This window comes from Amphiura filiformis, chromosome 5 (genome assembly GCF_039555335.1).
Source record: "Amphiura filiformis chromosome 5, Afil_fr2py, whole genome shotgun sequence".
Lineage (NCBI taxonomy): Eukaryota > Metazoa > Echinodermata > Ophiuroidea > Amphilepidida > Amphiuridae > Amphiura > Amphiura filiformis.
Genome location: NC_092632.1, coordinates 25,270,698 through 25,292,507, shown reverse-complemented (window position 1 = coordinate 25,292,507; position 21,810 = coordinate 25,270,698). Strand labels below are relative to the sequence as shown.

General features: G+C 36.6%; 1 pseudogene; it reads left to right on the top strand.

The window, feature by feature from the left end:
• LOC140152850 (ATP-binding cassette sub-family C member 9-like) overlaps positions 1-21,810 on the top strand; it is a 67,148-nt pseudogene that overhangs the window by 6,702 nt on the left and 38,636 nt on the right.

Here is a 21,810-nt window from a genome sequence, read left to right as displayed (position 1 = left end):
CTGGGCCAGTAAATATCAGCTCCAAACCTCAAAAGGTCAAAAATCAGGCCACCTTAAACATCTCCGAAAAGTCGAAGTTCAATAATTTGGGATGCGCCGTGGCCCATTGGCACTTGAAAAAAATGTCCAAAGGCGGATTATACAATTGTCTTATCTCGACTCGAGATTTTGTGAACTTTTGAGTAAGATTATGCAATTTGATGCAACTTAAAGAGCATATATATTGCTCGGACGACATCATATCATTGGCAAGGTAATATTAAGAAGACAACGAAAATTACTCCTTTATTGAGAAAATAGGTCGTTTAAAATTGATATTCCGCAAAAACCAACAGTAAGCGGTGAATTTTTTCGAACGAGACAGATTTGATCTAGAAACTATAGTGATGTCATGAAATGAATATTGCCAGATTTGAGAGAATGGACTGGCAATACTTTCAATGCACAGAACGTAGGCCTATATTACAAATTTACTGAATGTTTTTTACACATACGGATAAAATAGGCCGCTTCTTTATTATATATTAGTAAATTGTGATATTACAATTCATATGTATTTCAACATGATGAGAAATAAAAATAGATAATTTAGATCAATTTCACAGTACGAGCTTTGAGCATGACATATCATCATACCCTTCCCAATTTCTCGTGGTACAAGGTCACGCATTATATACATCACTGAATATCAAAAGAGCTCCCCGAGAGCTAATGTGTATGTAACTGCTCGTAAACATAATTATAGTGTCCTACACAGCCAGTTTGGTTACGCGTAACCAAACTTGCTGCGGAGGAGACTACTCTTCATTTACTGTACGGCATCAGTCTCCTGCATTGGAAATCAATTTCGCTTCAAACGGGGGAAGGACCGTACGAGCCAGCATTTTACCAACCCATTTTCTCTTTTTTCAGGAGAAATACGAATAAAAAAATTGCAGCGAGTGTCAACTTGTAATGTAATGATTATTCTCTTCGAATGCAGTTAAACTTCTTTTTGCAATAGATATGCCCTTTAAGGCAATTTTCTTAAAATTTAATTAGCAAGTCAATTTTGAGTCAAGTTTAGGTAACGCGTGAATGTGTTTTTTTTTAAATCCATTTTCGATAATTTAAGCCAATTTTGGTCATTTAGCAAGTGTCATGTGTCAATTTGAGATAACATGGGTAAAGTGCAGGTAAGGACATAATTGCAAGGACAACAATTTCAGACTATTCGCCGTAGAAGTGACGTAATAATCGGATTAACTACCATAGCAATAGATCACTAATCACCTGTGTATGTCTGCAAACATAGATTGAATACAATACTGCTCTTTTCAAAGATACTAATCTTACAGGTGCGAGTAATCAGCCTTTCTTTGACATCTATGGTTCAATGCATAGGTACCGCGTGAACGATGTAGTGCAGGGCGGTCTATTCAAAATTGTATTCATCTATTGCTATGGTAGTTAATCCTCTTATTTACGTCACTTCTACGGCGAATAGATCGCAGACCTTTCTGAGAACAGGGATAATTGAATGTCGGGATAGGCGACTGAAATCACGTGACGAATTTGAATGATGTAGCCTAGGTCTAGACAATAGGCGGTCATTAGCGGCCATTTTGTTTCCTACATGATGTTTTCACGTGTTGTTATACTTTAGTACCCAAATATATAAGTTCACTAAAACACTTGAACAAGTTCTGGGATTCATGAAAATTGGTCACTTTTTTGTTTTTGTCTCATTGTGTTTTAGGTATGCCGAATACGCGGGTATCAGTATGGTGCCCCCAGTAGCGAATCAAATAACGATAATATGTGGTTCACAGAATACTGTGTGTCCTTTCCGTATTACATCACATTTTGGTGGATGAATTGGGTCTTCAAGCTGGGTTTTCAACGACCTCTGGATATCAAAGATCTTGGAAGTTTACCTAAGAATCACAGAGCAGAGCACCTGTATGAAATCTTCAAAGTAGACTTCCAAAAGGAATTGGTATGCAGTATTAATCGTTGTTGTCAAATTTTTTGACTCGATATTGTTTGTTGTTATAGTTAAAGTGGTCATGCTGGTGTTGGTGTTGTTGATGTAATAGTGTTAATTGTTAATTGACTGCGCATCAGTTGTTTTGGAGGGTATTGTGAAATATCTTAACATTGTGCTTTGGAACCGAGGAATATCCCGAGGTCCCAAAGCGCACACCGACATCGCCTGGTTAATAATTACATTGTACAGCAGAGACACCAAAATGAATACACAGGATCGATACACGTGAATGTGCATTGCACGATTTGATATTCAGACGATAAATCTTTGGATACCGGGGTAGAAAATGATGAATATCTCCCGAAATTTGTTTTTATTCTAAAGAAGGCATATGTGTTGAAAGGATATGATAGTCGTTAGCTTGCGTATTGAAAAAGATGCGTGCGTATTGAGCCCAAAAACTGACAAAAAATCTGATTTTATATGTGCCGAACTATAGCGCAGCGTAGGCTAGCTGCACTCACTCGTGGAGGCAGGTTAAAAGCAGATGATCTCATGGCGTATACATGCTCACTCACACAGAGAGGTCAGGTACCAGGCTTCTGCTTATGCTTCTGCTTAATTACTCTTGAACGCTACAATTGTAACCAGACGAGGGTATTGTCAGTAGCTTTAGTCGGATGTCCCTCGGCTCATTATGCGTCTCAAAACTATTAAACAGGTCGGAACAAAATGGCCATGCGTGGCTGTGGATTCAACCTACCATGGCGATTTATGCCATGAAGATATCGGGGCGATGACACTGTGAAGCGCAGTGTTTAGATATTTCACAATACTGTGCCCGAAAAATAACTGATGCAAAGTAAATGTAAATCCAATTTACGTCACATTATCTTCTTTTAAATGTGAAAACAAAATATAATTTTATCTGTATTTTTCGTTTTCCCTGTAAAACATCGAATAGCCCATTAGGGAAATACCGCTAGCAACCAATCACACTAGCGCGCAATCAGGCGATGTCCAAATACGGCGGCCAGTGCCCGCGTAAATAGTTCCAATACATAACACGTCACGTAACGCGGTCATTTTAAAGCGTACTTTTAAACTCACGAGACACGGTCATTATACTTTTTCAATAACCTGCATTTGCGTCCACGTATTTAAAAGTTTTTATCTGTGATTTGATTAAACACATCGCGTATATTAATGAGGTTATTAATGTTTGTTATCGTTGTTGTTTTTGTTGTTGCGCAGCTAAACGCCATATTGTAACATTAGCTGAGGAGGACGATTATTGATTTTATTATTGACATTACTGATATACCCTGCAAAAATCATGCATTTAGGGTGCTGTATTTGTGACAAAACCCGAGATTTTTTAATAGAAATCATGCGTCCCGTCGCATCGAAATATTAGTCAAACGCGAGGTGACCGACCTTAGCACGACCAACGGAGTGACATTCATTGGCGACATCGGCGTTGGAATTAAATTAGAATTATTTTTGCTTCACCTCAGTTGTTCGACTTAAAATTCGAAGGGACATAACTGACAGTAAAAGTAACATTTTGTGGAAAAAAAATCAGTTCGATTTTCATGAAAATGTTACCATATGAAGACGTGAGCGCAAGAAGACCGCAAGTCCACTTGGCCCCTCAACATGTATACACTAAAGTTGCGTATAGTTTCTTATAGTTTGGTAATGTTTTATACATGTTCAGGGATCAAAAACAAATCTTTCACAACCTTCCATGATGTTTCACCCGGGAACATGTATATATTAAACATTATAAAACCCTAAGAAACTATACGTAACTTTAGTGTATACATGTTGAGGGGCCAAGTGGACTTACGGTCTTCTTACGCTCAGGTCTTCATATAGCTGTAAGTCAACCGTTTACAGATCATTACAATTATTTGTGGATAATCGTTTGCCTCAACGGCACTTACTGTGGTGTTAAGGTTGTTGTTCTTATGTCGTTATGATTTGGATATACATCACACTTGCGGTATGTGTGGATGAGCCGTTATGTCAGTTGATCACAATGCTGTCTTGTGAACATAAACCAGAAATAAAAATGGTCTAGTTAAAACAACCGGGGGGTTATTATCTATTGCGTTTAACATTAATAATTGATTTTGTTGTTTAACTACAAACAGGAATACAAAACATCTATCGGTAAGAGTCCGTCTGTGTGGAAAGTGTTCTTGCGAGTATTCAAGGGAGAAATCTTCTGGGCTGGAATTGCTCGTCTCATATACGATCTCATGTGTCTTGTTGGACCACTGGCTCTTAATGGCATCGTTGCCTATGCTATTGCATATGGGGAAGAGGTAAGAGAACTCCTGTGCAAATAAAAGTAAGCGTGTATGTTTCTCTTGTCCATTAAATAAATGAGCCGAGAGTAAAATAGTGTAAGGGATGAATTATACTTATGTGATTAATACTGAAAAGATACTAGTCTTGGAAACGCTATAGGTATCATGTTTGGAGCCCGGTTTGGAGCAAACAATGCACATCCAAAGAACGCCGGAAGTACTAACTTGGGAAGGAATTCAAACACTGTAATATAATTCAGATAGATATAAAAATCTTAAACTTGTTTGGTCTCAAATAGTTTTAGGCTTCTGTTTTAGATTTAAAAGTAACCATGGTAACAATTGATATTTGTTTTTCTTCCTATATGTTTATAGACAGAAACCCATTACTATATTACCGTTACAGAGTTTTTCTCCAATGGCTACATTTTGGTCTGTGTTATCTTCCTCGCCAATATTTTGCAGTATTTATCGTTTCAACAAAATCTATACTTGAGTAGTGTTATTGGGTTACATATACGGACTTCACTTCAGGTATGGGTATTATATCATTCCACAATTCTCATGTTCTTTCCATTTGTACTTGTTATGTTATTTTATTATTCTTATATACAGTCTGCATTTTAATGTACATTCTCGGTGGCGATGTTTTAAGGTGAGTGTGGCACAACATATATGCGCATACAAAAACATGGGTACTCACACACCCGCTCATCGACACCCTAGAAATACCAATCATACCAATAGACACTGAAATGCAGAAACAACCATCTAATCCACAAACGAATAAATAGTCTCGAAGTATAGTAACACATGAATGCACTTGGGTGGTACAACAATTTTGATGGCAAGGCAATGAATGTACGTTTTCCAGATACATGGTTCCCCAAAACACTATGTTGGCTATTTTGTATATTTAATTTGTAGCTCGTGCGGTTTATGCAGACCTCTTCCAGACTAGTAAAATATTCCATACTTAATATCAAGTATGTACAAGATACATATTTGGTGCATACGCACCAATATGAACCTCGCGCCAATCGATTCGTGTTCCACGACTCTTTAGGATATTTGGTTAAAAAGATACAGGGTTAGGTGCACTAAGTACAAAATGTGAATATATCTCACCAATGATCCTACAGATATGCGGCCACTGACCTTTTTGTTCCTTACGACCGGAGGAAAAGTTCGACATATCGCACGACTCGTGCAGTTTCATACTCCCCAAGAGTCAATGATCATTTTACCTGAGTTACAGCCCAATCAGAGCAACTTCCAATTTGACCTGACCTTTGACCTCACATGACCTTTGCGGTTTTATACTCCCCAAGTGTCAGGGATCATTTCCCCCGACTTACAGCCCAATTGAAGCAACTTTAAATTTGACCTGACCTTTCACCTCACATGACCTTTGCGGTTTTATACTCCCCAAGTGTCAGGGATCATTTTCCCAAAGTTACAAAAAATACAACAGATATCATACAGATATAACAATTTATGCGCCCTGCAATGTTTCATATATACACAGATGAAGAAAAGGATGACTTTAAAGGAAGGTGACCTGATATATTTGGAAAATCAAATTCTTTAAAATTATAACATAAAATGTCGTCTCTTTCAAGCACTCATGCAATGTTTTTTCAATTCCTAATGGAATTACCGGCATTTATACAGCGTGATATTGGTAGTCTACAGTGTTTTTATTAATGATAATCATCATGATCATGTAATATATTGATTTCAAGTGAAAGGCCCTATTTTTCTCATAAACATATTGAAATTAGAAGTTCCAACTCAGTGTATTTCCGAAGATATCATCAAAAAACTGCCTATAGTCTATGAGACTAATTCGACAGTTTTTTGATGATTTCTTCGGAAATATACCGATTTGGAACGCCAAATTTTGATGAGGTAAAGTGGGGGGTTGGAGATTGTCAATCAGGTTACCCACCTTCAATGACCAGTTATCAGATATAATCCAATATCACCACACCAACCAAGAAACAGAAAGCCAAAACCAGTTACAATCACTATCAACAGGAAAAAAACTCATAGAAGAAGACATCTGTCAAGAAATGGAGATGGCATAGAAAATGTATGACAATCAGGCCGGAAAGGTAGAGCAGAGGACGGAGTGGAGCTTGTTCAAACCCTCGCTGAAAGCAATATGTGGCACAAAGGAGCGGAAAAAGGTCATAAGAAAGGAACAGCATGGTGGAATGACACAGTGAAGTCACAGAGTGATTACGATCAGTATAAAGAAGCAAGAAAAGAATGCAAGAAAGTGGTCAAAGTAACTAGCAGAGAAATGTGAAAAATCACCCAGAGAACATTACAAGGCAGTGAAAGCTGTCAGACAAAGGGACGAACCTTCCGATCCCACATCACTGATAAATGATGAGGCTAGAAACCCACTCACTGACCAAGAAGACATAAAAAACAGATGTGAGGAATATTTTAATGAACTCCTCAACTTCAGGAACAGTCAATGCTCCCAGGAACCCTTTAATCCGGGTTTTCCTGATGAAGAAGAACCTTCTATCTTGGAAGACGAAGTTCGAGCTGTTGTGACAGAAAGTGCCAAAATTAAAGCAGCATCCAAGCATGTGGAGAGGTTGGAATCAAGTTCCTCACCAGAGTCTTTAATGCAGTATTGTGTGAGTTTTCAGCTTCATTATTTATCAGTGATGCGGGACAGCTCACTGCCTTGTAAAATTCTCTGGGTGATTTTTCACATTTTTCTGCTAGGTATTCTCCATATTCCTGCCAAGATGCATTCTTAGCTGTTTTGACAACTTTCTTGCATTCTTTTCTTGCTTTTTTATACTTATCATAATCACTCTGAGACTAGGTTCTTGTCCAATGCTAAAAAAGTGTCTTCTTTACTTTGGTGGCTTCCTTCACTGTATCATTCCACCATGCTGTTCCTTTCTTATGACCTTTTCTCGTCTTCTTTATGTCACATTTTGCTTTCAACGTATCTGTTAACGGGGTTTTGAACAAGCTCCACTCGTCCTCTGCTGTACCTTTCCGGTCTGAAAGATTGTCATACATTTTCTGCGCCATTTCTATTTCGCGACACCACAGGTGTCTCCTTCTCTGAGATTCTTCCAGTTGAAAGTGATTGTCATGTTACTGGTTTTGACTTTCTGTTTCTTGGTTGATGTGGTGCCCTGGTTTCCAACATGACTGGTCGATAGTCGGTCTCCATTCGAATGTTGGGAATGGCTTTCGAAGTCCATTATATTACATGTGTTTAGTGTGATTTCCTAGCAAGTTTAAAGTCTATCTGCGATGCCTGTTCTAGGTCATTCCACCTATCAGCTAGAAATTTGACTTTTTCTGTGTTGGAAGAATGTATTAATGATGAACAGTCCATGCAGAGCATAGCTCCAGTGTTAGGTTAGTTGACGTTTATGTTTGGTATTGTGGTCACTGCGTGGGCCAAGCTGTGCTTCCCATAGTATCCTCTGGTTTCCCACTCTACCGTTGAAATCTCCCATAAACAGTAGGTTGTTATCCGAATTAACAACTTGGATTATGTCTGATAACTGGTCATAAAAGTCATCCTTTTATGAATCATACGAGTGTTATTCAAAAGGTTCTACCTCCATCATCACATCTCTATTATCTTACGTGCCAGGTAGTTGAAATTTGGTACATCGGAAACGGTTAAAAACTGAAGCCAAAAGTTTAGTAAGCATTATATTGTAGCTTTGGATAATGTCCATAAAATGTTTTCAAGATGTGGTTGTCCAACTGCTTACTCATGATGAGTATTATGGGCCTATTTGAGCTCCCTGACATGCCTTGGGACTGCAAAACAAAATGAAACATGTTTTACATGGAAAGAAAACATCAAAAGGTTCAACAGGCACACAAATGTTAGTGAAATTTGCCATATTTCGACTAGACCACGTTTAAGGGTAATTACGTCCTATTTTAAGCAATGGATGCATCTTGACGTGGAAATAAGATAAACAGTTTGTTAATGACCTTGCATATACTTACAAAATACAAAGACTGTGCATAAGACTTATTTGATTGTAACTTATTAACCAATTAATATGACTTGAACCAACAAGTGCTTATCCAATCGAAGTCAACAACCTATGGAAAGGGTCTATGCGAAGGCTATTCTGAACATATATCGGTTTTGTTGTGCAAAAGACATATGGTCGAATCCAACGAAAAGTGTACACGGCATGTTCAGGGCCATAACTTAAAAGTATTAATCAATTGACATTCGTTTTTATATTGTGTTTATTCGCCTTGATCATACGCTTCGCGCCATATATAATAAGAACCAATCTGTGAAAAATTTAGACACAGAGACCCCAAAACATGCTATTTTATCCCATTTTTTCAAAATATTTCTTAAGGTATTTTTAAAAACATCTAAATCAGTTATGAAAAGAAGTCATTGGATTGAATGTAAATTGATTTCCTGAAAGGTGTGTATTCAAAGATTGCCTGTTAAATTTTTCACATATTTGTACATAATTATGAATTTTTTGTGATCATTTTTTGAGTGGTATTTTTTTACATTACCTACGAATACAATTTTTCATAGCACTAGATATATCTTTAAAAAATGGAAATCACATATAAATGCGCAATTGATACAAGCTTTGATATGTCCAATACTGAAATGCATTGTATTCGGACATCTTTATTATTGTGTTTAGCTGCCAGAAATTCTAAATGGCACAAAGGTAGGTTTGGTAAAAAATATGTATTACCTCCGAATACATGTTAAAAGCTGTGTCATTTCCACAAAGTGAGAGAATAGTAAACAATAGTTAAGGAATAGGTGCAGGGTAATACACTCTTTATTTCTACCAAGTTTCAATAGCCTGCGTTTAAATATTTCTGCAACAATAAAAGCAAGTATTCGTAGGTAAATTTCGGTAACCGAATATTACCTACGAATACAATTTGACATCATGACAGTATTGTGAAACACCGCCATTCATGCCAATGCCCATATTGGTACATAACGAAGGCCTGTATGTTTGCTATCAAATCATATGTCAATGAAAGGTGTGAATTCACATACATGCCCACCATGCAAAACCGAATACGGCTTAATTGTTGAAAAATATGTACTGAAATAGACGACGGTCTGCTCATTTGAAAGAAAATCAGATTCGAAGAAGATTAGAAGGGGTTAAATACTTGGATTTGTCAGCTGTCATGTGTGTTTCATTTTAAACGTTTACCGACCTTCTGGTTTCTGAGTAATTTGTGTCCAAATTGGTTTATTCGAAGGTAACTTTTGACGTTTTCGCTAAGTTTACCTACGAATACCATGAACAAAAACGACTTTCCTCATTGTTTCATGATCTAGACAACACAGTGGTGGACCCAAGTATAAAGCTAATTATAGTTGCCCTCAAACGAAAGGCCACAAGACGTAACTAATTCCAAGATTGACTTCACAAGTCTGCAATAACGGTTTTAAGCGATTTGTGTGCAATTAAGCAAATTAAAGTCACTTTAGTGCCTTTGTTTCTTACTTCAATCCTCTTTCAACCGCTGTGAACCGACATTATTAATACATGATAGGGTCTTAAGTATCAATAAACGCACATAAAGAAAATATTACATTCAAAGTGCTTTATAAAATGAAGTTTTGATTGCGATATCCACCAAAAGTCTAATTCTTACCTACAAATACTGAAATGTTACTTACGAATACAGCATAATACATGACATGTGTTATGAAGTGTCCCTACCAATGGAAATTAATTGTCAAAAACTTTCAGCGGTACCCCAGGACACTATTATTACCCATATACGGATTCATTCAACAATTATTTATTATGTAAAATTGCTGATTAACTACTTGTATATCAAAATGAAGTGGTCAAAATCTTGCTAAAAGCATCAAAATTTTTGATCTAAGGTAATAGCATTTATTCATTTGGACGTATCATCTGAAAGAGATCTAAAAACTACCATTTTATTAATTCATTACCATAATAGCCAAATTTAAACCTCTAAACTCAATATAGATATTGTTAAATCGCTCATGTTACCTACGAATACCCGGGTTTCTTCACCTTTTCATTGTATAAAGCGTTAGGTGTATGCGTATAATTCCTAATATTCTTGAAAACATATATCCTACTCGTTCTTATACAATGTGTAAATTGATTCATACTCATTTGATAAATAAAATACAGAAACTGACCTAAACTTCATTTTCAAAAATAAACTAGCATAAATTGACAAAGATCATATTGATCGCGTTATAAAAATAAAACAAATATTTTCTGGTTGAGCTAGCATTTTCCTGACACCCTGTGGTCTACATTACACGAAAAAAAGCGTTAATGGGAATATTCCATTTGTTTTAGGTTGATTAGTATTGCGATAGTGAAAGCATCCTAGTGGTATTCGTAGGTAACATTGGGTTTTGATATCACATTTACTATCACACGTCCTGGATTTATTTTTCAAGATTAGTAATGGCACTTTTGGTTCCTATAAGGCCAATATGTCAACAATCAATGGGCAAAAGGAACAAATTGTGGAGACATTTTTATTTCGGACTTTTAATTTTGGCCCGTGGACACTTTTGGTTGGATTCGACCATATATGATACTCAGTAAAACTGTACTATCTGCAAGCATTAGATATTGATTAAATTAATTGAACAAAAATAAAGCAATTTAATCATTTTCAGAAATAAATCTGTAATGATTTCCACATTGATGTTGGCTACCTTTTAACCAAAATTAGCCTTTCTTTTTCAGACCGTTTCCGACGTACCTAATCTGTATTCACTTTAACCAACACATCTTAACAACCAAAAATCACATTTTAATCAAGCAACTATTATGTTGTAGCCAAGATTTTATAGTATAACCATGGATAATTTCAATATCCTGGCACGTAAGATATTATATATAACAGAGATGTGATGATGGAGGTAGAACTTTTTGAATGACCCTCGTTTGTTGTATTTTTACAGTCTTGATTTATCTGTAGTTTCATAATTACCTAGCTGGGGGGTTTACAACCCCCCAAGCTAGGTACTGTTTTGCTATCGGATCTTTCTTCTTCTTCTTTCTGGCAATTTTCTGGCACTTTTTGCTCTAGCTCAGACATGCTTTGACCGATTTTGACCTAACTTGGTCACAACCATCACTGACTATGATCATACATGTCACATAGCACTTAAGTTGTCAAAGGTCACAGAGAGGTCAAATAGGCCAAAAATGTGATTTCAGCTAAAAATGCTTCTTCTACATATAACATCCTACAATAACGTCACTTGCACATAAGCATTGACTATATCCAGTGCTCAAAGGGTGTAAACAGAATTGAGGTCAAAGGTCATTAAGGGTGTATTTCCGGTATATAACCAAATACCTTCAAAATGCTTCTTCTGCCACAAATTACATAGCACAATAACGTCACTTGCACATAGGCATCAGCTATACCCAGTGCCTATAACTTGTACACAGAATTGGGGTCAAAAGGTCATTAAAGGTAAAATCTTACAACTGCATTATCTGGACATCTGTAAGGAGTATGGCGCTCAAACTCAGTGACAACAAATCTCATGACCAGGGGAACATTTTGCAGGGGTCAGGTCAAAGGTCATGCAGAGGTCAAATTTTAGAAATACATTTTCTGGACATCTATAAGAGGTACGGGGTCAAACTCGATGACAACAAACCTTGTGACACGGGAAACATTTTAAAAGGTCAAACGTCCCAGCTAGGTTTGTGGTCTATGACCACCATTTGCCACTAGTTTCTTTCTTTCTTTCTTTCTTTCTTCTTCTGCCAACAAACTCCAAAATGCTTCTCCTCCTACATGTTACACCCTACAATTACGAAACTTGCTCATATGTATCGACTATGTCCAGTGCCCATAGTGTCTAAACAGAATTGGGGTCAAAGGTCATTAAGGGGGCATTTCCGGTATATAACCAAATACCATCAAAATGCTTCTTCTGCCACATATTATATAGTACAATGATGTCATTTGCATATGGTCGAATCCAACCAAAAGTGTCCACGGGCCAAAAATAAAAGTCCGAAATAAAAATGTCTCCACAATTTTTCCTTTTGCCCATTGATTGATGACATATTGGCCTTATAGGAACCAACCAAAAGTGCCATTACTAATCTTGAAAAATAAATCCAGGACGTGTGATAGTAAATGTGATATCAAAACCCAATGTTACCTACGAATACCACTAGGATGCTTTCACTATCGCAATACTAATCAACCTAAAACAAATGGAATATTCCCATTAACGCTTTTTCGTGTAATGTAGACCACAGGGTGTCAACCAGAAAATATTTGTTTTATTTTTATAACGCGATCAATATGATCTTAGTCAATTTATGCTAGTTTATTTTTGAAAATGAAGTTTAGGTCAGTTTCTGTATTTTATTTATCAAATGAGTATGAATCAATTTACACATTGTATAAGAACGAGTATGATATATGTTTTCAAGAATATTAGGAATTATACGCGTACACCTAACGCTTTATACAATGAAAAGGTGAAGAAACCCGGGTATTCGTAGGTAACATGAGCGATTTAACAATATCTATATTGAGTTTATAGGTTTAAATTTTGCTATTATGGTAATAAATTAATAAAATGGTAGTTTTTAGATCCCTTTCAGATGGTACGTCCAAATGAATAAATGCTATTTAATTAGATCAAAAATTTTTGATGCTTTTAGCAAGATTTTGACCACTTCATTTTGATATACAAGTAGTTAATCAGCAATTTTACATAATAAATAATTGTTGAATGAATCCGTATATGGGTAATAATAGTGTCCTGGGGTACCGCTTAAAGTTTTTGACAATTAATTTCCATTGGTAGGGACACTTCATTACACATGTCATGTATTATGCTGTATTCGTAAGTAACATTTCAGTATTTGTAGGTAAGAATTAGACTTTTGGTGGATATCGCAATCAAAACTTCATTTTATAAAGCACTTTGAATGTATTATTTTCTTTTATGTGCGTTTATTGATACTTTAGACCCTATCATGTATTAATAATGTCGGTTCACAACGGTTGAAAGAGGATTGAAGTAAGAAACAAAGGCACTAAAGTGACTTTAATTTGCTTAATTGCACACAAATCGCTTAAAACCGTTATTGCAGACTTGTGAAGTCCATCTTGGAGTCAGTTACGTCTTGTGGCCTTTCGTTTGAGGGCAACTACAATTAGCTTTATACCAGGGTCCATCAATGTGTTGTCTAGATCATGAGACAATGAGAACAGTCGTTTTTCCATGGTATTCGTAGGTAACCTTAGCGAAAACGTCAAAAGTTACCTTCGAATAAATCAATTTGGACACAAATTACTAAGAAACCAGAAGGTCAGTAAACATTTAAAATGAAGCACACATGACAGTTGACAAATCCAAGTATTTATCCCCTTCTAATCTTCTTTGAATCTAATTTTTCTTTCAAATGAGCAGACCGTCGTCTATTTCAGTACATATTTCACCAATTAAGCCGTATTCAGTTTTGCATGGTGGGCATGTATGTGAATTCGCAACTTTCATTGACATATGATTTGATAGCAAACATACAGGCATTCGTTATGTACCAATATGGGCATTGGCAAGAATGGCGGTGTTTCACAATACTGTCATGATGTCAAAAGTGTATTCGTAGGTAACATTCGGTTACCGAAATTTACCTACGAATACTTGCTTTTATTGACATCTCAGAAATATTTAAACGCAGGTTATTGAAACTTGGTAGAAATAAAGAGTGTATTACCCTGCACCTATTGCTTAACTATTGTTTACTATTCTCTCACTTTGTGGAAATGGCACAGCTTTTAACATGTATTCGGAGGTAATGCATATTTTTTACCAAACCTACCTTTGTGCCATTTAGAATTTCTGGCAGCTAAACACAATAATAAAGATGTCCGATTGCAATGCATTTCAGTATTGGACATATCAAAGCTTGTATCAATTGCGCATTTATTAGTGACTTCCATTTTTTAAAGATATATCTAGTGCTATGAAAAATTGTATTCGTAGGTAATGTAAAAAAATACCACTCAAAATATTATCACAAAAAATTCATAATTATGTACAAATATGTGAAAAATTAAACAGGCAATCTTTGAATACACACCTTTCAGGAAATCAATTTAGATTCAATCCAATGACTTCTTTTCATAACTGATTTAGATGTTTTTAAAAATACTTTAAGAAATATTTTGAAAAAATGGGTAAAAATAGCATGTTTTGGGGTCTCTGTGTCTAAGTTTTTCACAGAAGGGGTCTTATTATATATGGCGCGAAGCGTATGATCAAAGCGAATAAACACAATACAAAAACGAATGCCAATTGATTAATACTTTTAAGTTATGGCCCTGAACATGCCGTGTACACTTTTCGTTGGATTCGACCATATATGCATCGGTTATACCACACGCCTATAACTTGCATACAGAATTGGGTCAAAGGTCATTAAAGGGTAAAATCTTACAATTGCATTATCTGGACATCTGTAAGGGGTATGGGTCTCAAACTCGGTGACAACAAATCACATGACCAGTGGAACATTTTGCAGGGGTCAGGTCAAAGGTCATGCAGAGGTCAAATTTTAGAAATGCATTTCCTGGACATCTGTAAGGGGTACGGGGCTCAAATTTGGTGACAACAAATTTCATGATCAGGGGAACATTTTGGAATACTTTGCAGGAGTCAGGTCAAAGGGTATCTGGGGTCAAATCTTATAATTTCATTTTCTGGATATCTGTAAGGGGTATGGGGCAATAAATCTCATGACCAGGGGAACATTTTGCAGGGGTCAGGGCAAAGGTCATCCAGAGGTCAAATCTTAGAAATGAATTTTCTGGACATCTGTAAGGGTACAGGGCTCAAACTCGGTGACAACAAACTTGATGAACAGGGAACATTTTGGAACATTTTACAGGGGTCAGGTCAAAGGTCATCTGGGGTCAAATCTCAGAATTGCATTTTCTGGACATCTGTAAGGAATACGGGACTCAAACTCGGTGACAACAAACCTCATGACCAGGGGAACATTTTTGGAACATTTTGCAGGGGTCAGATACCTCCACAAACCTAGCTGGGGCGTGTTGGTGTTGTGGAGGTATCTGACCCCTGCAAAATGTTCCCCCCTGGTCATGAGGTTTGTTGTCACCGAGTTTGAATCCCGTACTCCTTACAGATGTCCAGAAAATGCAATTTTAAGATTTGACCCCAGATGACCTTTTGTCCTGACCCCTGTAAATGTTCCAAAAATGTTCCCTGTTCATCAAGTTTGTTGTCACCGAGTTTGAGCCCTGTACCCTTTACAGATGTCAAGAAAATGCATTTCGAAAATTTGACCTCTGGATGACCTTTGCCCTGACCCCTGCAAAATGTTCCCCTGGTCATGAGATTTATTGCCCCATACCCCTTACAGATATCCAGAAAATGAAATTATAAGATTTGACCCCAGATAACCTTTGACCTGACTCCTGCAAAGTATTCCAAAATGTTCCCCTGATCATGAAATTTGTTGTCACCAAATTTGAGCCCCTGTACCCCTTTACAGATGTCCAGGAAATGCATTTCTAAAATTTGACCTCTGCATGACCTTTGACCTGACCCCTGCAAAATGTTCCACTGGTCATGTGATTTGTTGTCACCGAGTTTGAGACCCATACCCCTTACATATGTCCAGATAATGCAATTGTAAGATTTTACCCCTTTAATGACCTTTGACCCAATTCTGTATGCAAGTTATAGGCGTGTGGTATAACCGATGCATATATGGTCGAATCCAACGAAAAGTGTACACGGCATGTTCAGGGCCATAACTTAAAAGTATTAATCAATTGGCATTCGTTTTTGTATTGTGTTTATTCGCCTTGATCATACGCTTCGCGCCATATAAATAAGACCCCTTCTGTGAAAAACTTAGACACAGAGACCCCAAAACATGCTATTTTTACCCATTTTTTCAAAATATTTCTTAAAGTATTTTTAAAAACATCTAAATCAGTTATGAAAAGAAGTCATTGGATTGAATCTAAATTGATTTCCTGAAAGGTGTGTATTCAAAGATTGCCTGTTTAATTTTTCACATATTTGTACATAATTATGAATTTTTTGTGATAATATTTTGAGTGGTATTTTTTTACATTACCTACGAATACAATTTTTCATAGCACTAGATATATCTTTAAAAAATGGAAGTCACTAATAAATGCGCAATTGATACAAGCTTTGATATGTCCAATACTGAAATGCATTGCAATCGGACATCTTTATTATTGTGTTTAGCTGCCAGAAATTCTAAATGGCACAAAGGTAGGTTTGGTAAAAAATATGCATTACCTCCGAATACATGTTAAAAGCTGTGCCATTTCCACAAAGTGAGAGAATAGTAAACAATAGTTAAGCAATAGGTGCAGGGTAATACACTCTTTATTTCTACCAAGTTTCAATAACCTGCGTTTAAATATTTCTGAGATGTCAACAATAAAAGCAAGTATTCGTAGGTAAATTTCGGTAACCGAATGTTACCTACGAATACACTTTGACATCATGACAGTATTGTGAAACACCGCCATTCATGCCAATGCCCATATTGGTACATAACGAATGCCTGTATGTTTGCTATCAAATCATATGTCAATGAAAGTTGCGAATTCACATACATGCCCACCATGCAAAACTGAATACGGCTTAATTGGTGAAAAATATGTACTGAAATAGACGACGGTCTGCTCATTTGAAAGAAAAATCAGATTCAAAGAAGATTAGAAGGGGATAAATACTTGGATTTGTCAACTGTCATGTGTGCTTCATTTTAAATGTTTACCGACCTTTTGGTTTCTTAGTAATTTGTGTCCAAATTGATTTATTCGAAGGTAACTTTTGACGTTTTCGCTAAGGTTACCTACGAATACCATGGAAAAACGACTGTTCTCATTGTCTCATGATCTAGACAACACATTGATGGACCCTGGTATAAAGCTAATTGTAGTTGCCCTCAAACGAAAGGCCACAAGACGTAACTGACTCCAAGATGGACTTCACAAGTCTGCAATAACGGTTTTAAGCGATTTGTGTGCAATTAAGCAAATTAAAGTCACTTTAGTGCCTTTGTTTCTTACTTCAATCCTCTTTCAACCGTTGTGAACCGACATTATTAATACATGATAGGGTCTAAAGTATCAATAAACGCACATAAAGAAAATAATACATTCAAAGTGCTTTATAAAATGAAGTTTTGATTGCGATATCCACCAAAAGTCTAATTCTTACCTACAAATACTGAAATGTTACTTACGAATACAGCATAATACATGACATGTGTAATGAAGTGTCCCTACCAATGGAAATTAATTGTCAAAAACTTTAAGCGGTACCCCAGGACACTATTATTACCCATATACGGATTCATTCAACAATTATTTATTATGTAAAATTGCTGATTAACTACTTGTATATCAAAATGAAGTGGTCAAAATCTTGCTAAAAGCATCAAAAATTTTGATCTAATTAAATAGCATTTATTCATTTGGACGTACCATCTGAAAGGGATCTAAAACTACCATTTTATTAATTTATTACCATAATAGCAAAATTTAAACCTATAAACTCAATATAGATATTGTTAAATCGCTCATGTTACCTACGAATACCCGGGTTTCTTCACCTTTTCATTGTATAAAGCGTTAGGTGTACGCGTATAATTCCTAATATTCTTGAAAACATATATCATACTCGTTCTTATACAATGTGTAAATTGATTCATACTCATTTGATAAATAAAATACAGAAACTGACCTAAACTTCATTTTCAAAAATAAACTAGCATAAATTGACTAAGATCATATTGATCGCGTTATAAAAATAAAACAAATATTTTCTGGTTGACACCCTGTGGTCTACATTACACGAAAAAAGCGTTAATGGGAATATTCCATTTGTTTTAGGTTGATTAGTATTGCGATAGTGAAAGCATCCTAGTGGTATTCGTAGGTAACATTGGGTTTTGATATCACATTTACTATCACACGTCCTGGATTTATTTTTCAAGATTAGTAATGGCACTTTTGGTTGGTTCCTATAAGGCCAATATGTCATCAATCAATGGGCAAAAGGAAAAATTGTGGAGACATTTTTATTTCGGACTTTTATTTTTGGCCCGTGGACACTTTTGGTTGGATTCGACCATATGCAAATGACATCATTGTACTATATAATATGTGGCAGAAGAAGCATTTTGATGGTATTTGGTTATATACCGGAAATGCCCCCTTAATGACCTTTGACCCCAATTCTGTTTAGACACTATGGGCACTGGACATAGTCGATACATATGAGCAAGTTTCGTAATTGTAGGGTGTAACATGTAGGAGGAGAAGCATTTTGGAGTTTGTTGGCAGAAGAAGAAAGAAAGAAAGAAAGAAAGAAACTAGTGGCAAATGGTGGTCATAGACCACAAACCTAGCTGGACGTTTGACCTTTTAAAATGTTTCCCGGTCACAAGGTTTGTTGTCATCGAGTTTGACCCCGTACCTCTTATAGATGTCCAGAAAATGTATTTCTAAAATTTGACCTCTGCATGACCTTTGACCTGACCCCTGCAAAATGTTCCCCTGGTCATGAGATTTGTTGTCACTGAGTTTGAGCGCCATACTCCTTACAGATGTCCAGATAATGCAGTTGTAAGATTTTACCCCTTTAATGACCTTTGACCCCAATTCTGTGTACAAGTTATAGGCACTGGGTATAGCCGATGCCTATGTGCAAGTGACGTTATTGTGCTATGTAATTTGTGGCAGAAGAAGCATTTTGAAGGTATTTGGTTATATACCGGAAATACACCCTTAATGACCTTTGACCTCAATTCTGTTTACACCCTTTGAGCACTGGATATAGTCAATGCTTATGTGCAAGTGACGTTATTGTAGGATGTTATATGTAGAAGAAGCATTTTTAGCTGAAATCACATTTTTGGCCTATTTGACCTCTCTGTGACCTTTGACAACTCTTCATTGCTTAAAATAGGACGTAATTACCCTTAAACGTGGTCTAGTCGAAATATGGCAAATTTCACTAACATTTGTGTGCCTGTTGAACCTTTTGATGTTTTCTTTCCATGTAAAACATGTTTCATTTTGTTTTGCAGTCCCAAGGCATGTCAGGGAGCTCAAATAGGCCCATAATACTCATCATGAGTAAGCAGTTGGACAACCACATCTTGAAAACATTTTATGGACATTATCCAAAGCTACAATATAATGCTTACTAAACTTTTGGCTTCAGTTTTTAACCGTTTCCGATGTACCAAATTTCAACTACCTGGCACGTAAGATAATAGAGATGTGATGATGGAGGTAGAACCTTTTGAATAACACTCGTATGATTCATAAAAGGATGACTTTTATGACCAGTTATCAGACATAATCCAAGTTGTTAATTCGGATAACAACCTACTGTTTATGGGAGATTTCAACGGTAGAGTGGGAAACCAGAGGATACTATGGGAAGCACAGCTTGGCCCACGCAGTGACCACAATACCAAACATAAACGTCAACTAACCTAACACTGGAGCTATGCTCTGCATGGACTGTTCATCATTAATACATTCTTCCAACACAGAAAAAGTCAAATTTCTAGCTGATAGGTGGAATGACCTAGAACAGGCATCGCAGATAGACTTTAAACTTGCTAGGAAATCACACTAAACACATGTAATATAATGGACTTCGAAAGCCATTCCCAACATTCGAATGGAGACCGACTATCGACCAGTCATGTTGGAAACCAGGGCACCACATCAACCAAGAAACAGAAAGTCAAAACCAGTAACATGACAATCACTTTCAACTGGAAGAATCTCAGAGAAGGAGACACCTGTGGTGTCGCGAAATAGAAATGGCGCAGAAAATGTATGACAATCTTTCAGACCGGAAAGGTACAGCAGAGGACGAGTGGAGCTTGTTCAAAACCCCGTTAACAGATACGTTGAAAGCAAAATGTGACATAAAGAAGACGAGAAAAGGTCATAAGAAAGGAACAGCATGGTGGAATGATACAGTGAAGGAAGCCACCAAAGTAAAGAAGACACTTTTTTAGCATTGGACAAGAACCTAGTCTCAGAGTGATTATGATAAGTATAAAAAAGCAAGAAAAGAATGCAAGAAAGTTGTCAAAACAGCTAAGAATGCATCTTGGCAGGAATATGGAGAATACCTAGCAGAAAAATGTGAAAAATCACCCAGAGAATTTTACAAGGCAGTGAGCTGTCCCGCATCACTGATAAATAATGAAGCTGAAAACTCACACAATACTGCATTAAAGACTCTGGTGAGGAACTTGATTCCAACCTCTCCACATGCTTGGATGCTGCTTTAATTTTGGCACTTTCTGTCACAACAGCTCGAACTTCGTCTTCCAAGATAGAAGGTTCTTCTTCATCAGGAAAACCCGGATTAAAGGGTTCCTGGGAGCATTGACTGTTCCTGAAGTTGAGGAGTTCATTAAAATATTCCTCACATCTGTTTTTTATGTCTTCTTGGTCAGTGAGTGGGTTTCTAGCCTCATCATTTATCAGTGATGTGGGATCGGAAGGTTCGTCCCTTTGTCTGACAGCTTTCACTGCCTTGTAATGTTCTCTGGGTGATTTTTCACATTTCTCTGCTAGTTACTTTGACCACTTTCTTGCATTCTTTTCTTGCTTCTTTATACTGATCGTAATCACTCTGTGACTTCACTGTGTCATTCCACCATGCTGTTCCTTTCTTATGACCTTTTTCCGCTCCTTTGTGCCACATATTGCTTTCAGCGAGGGTTTGAACAAGCTCCACTCCGTCCTCTGCTCTACCTTTCCGGCCTGATTGTCATACATTTTCTATGCCATCTCCATTTCTTGACAGATGTCTTCTTCTATGAGTTTTTTCCTGTTGATAGTGATTGTAACTGGTTTTGGCTTTCTGTTTCTTGGTTGGTGTGGTGATATTGGATTATATCTGATAACTGGTCATTGAAGGTGGGTAACCTGATTGACAATCTCACCCCCCCCCCACTTTACCTCATCAAAATTTGGCGTTCCAAATCGGTATATTTCGAAGAAATCATCAAAAACTGTCGAATTAGTCTCATAGACTATAGGCAGTTTTTGATGATATCTTCGGAAATACACCGAGTTGGAACTTTTTATTTCAACATGTTTATGAGAAAAATAGGGCCTTTCACTTGAAATCAATATATTACATGATCATGATGATTATCATTAATAAAAACACTGTAGACTACCAATATCACGCTGTATAAATGCCGGTAATTCCATTAGGAATTGAAAAACATTGCATGAGTGCTTGAAAGAGACGACATTTTATGTTATAATTTTAAAGAATTTGATTTTCCAAATATATCAGGTCACCTTCCTTTAAAGTCATCCTTTTCTTCATCTGTGTATATATGAAACATTGCAGGGCGCATAAATTGTTATATCTGTATGATATCTGTTGTATTTTTTGTA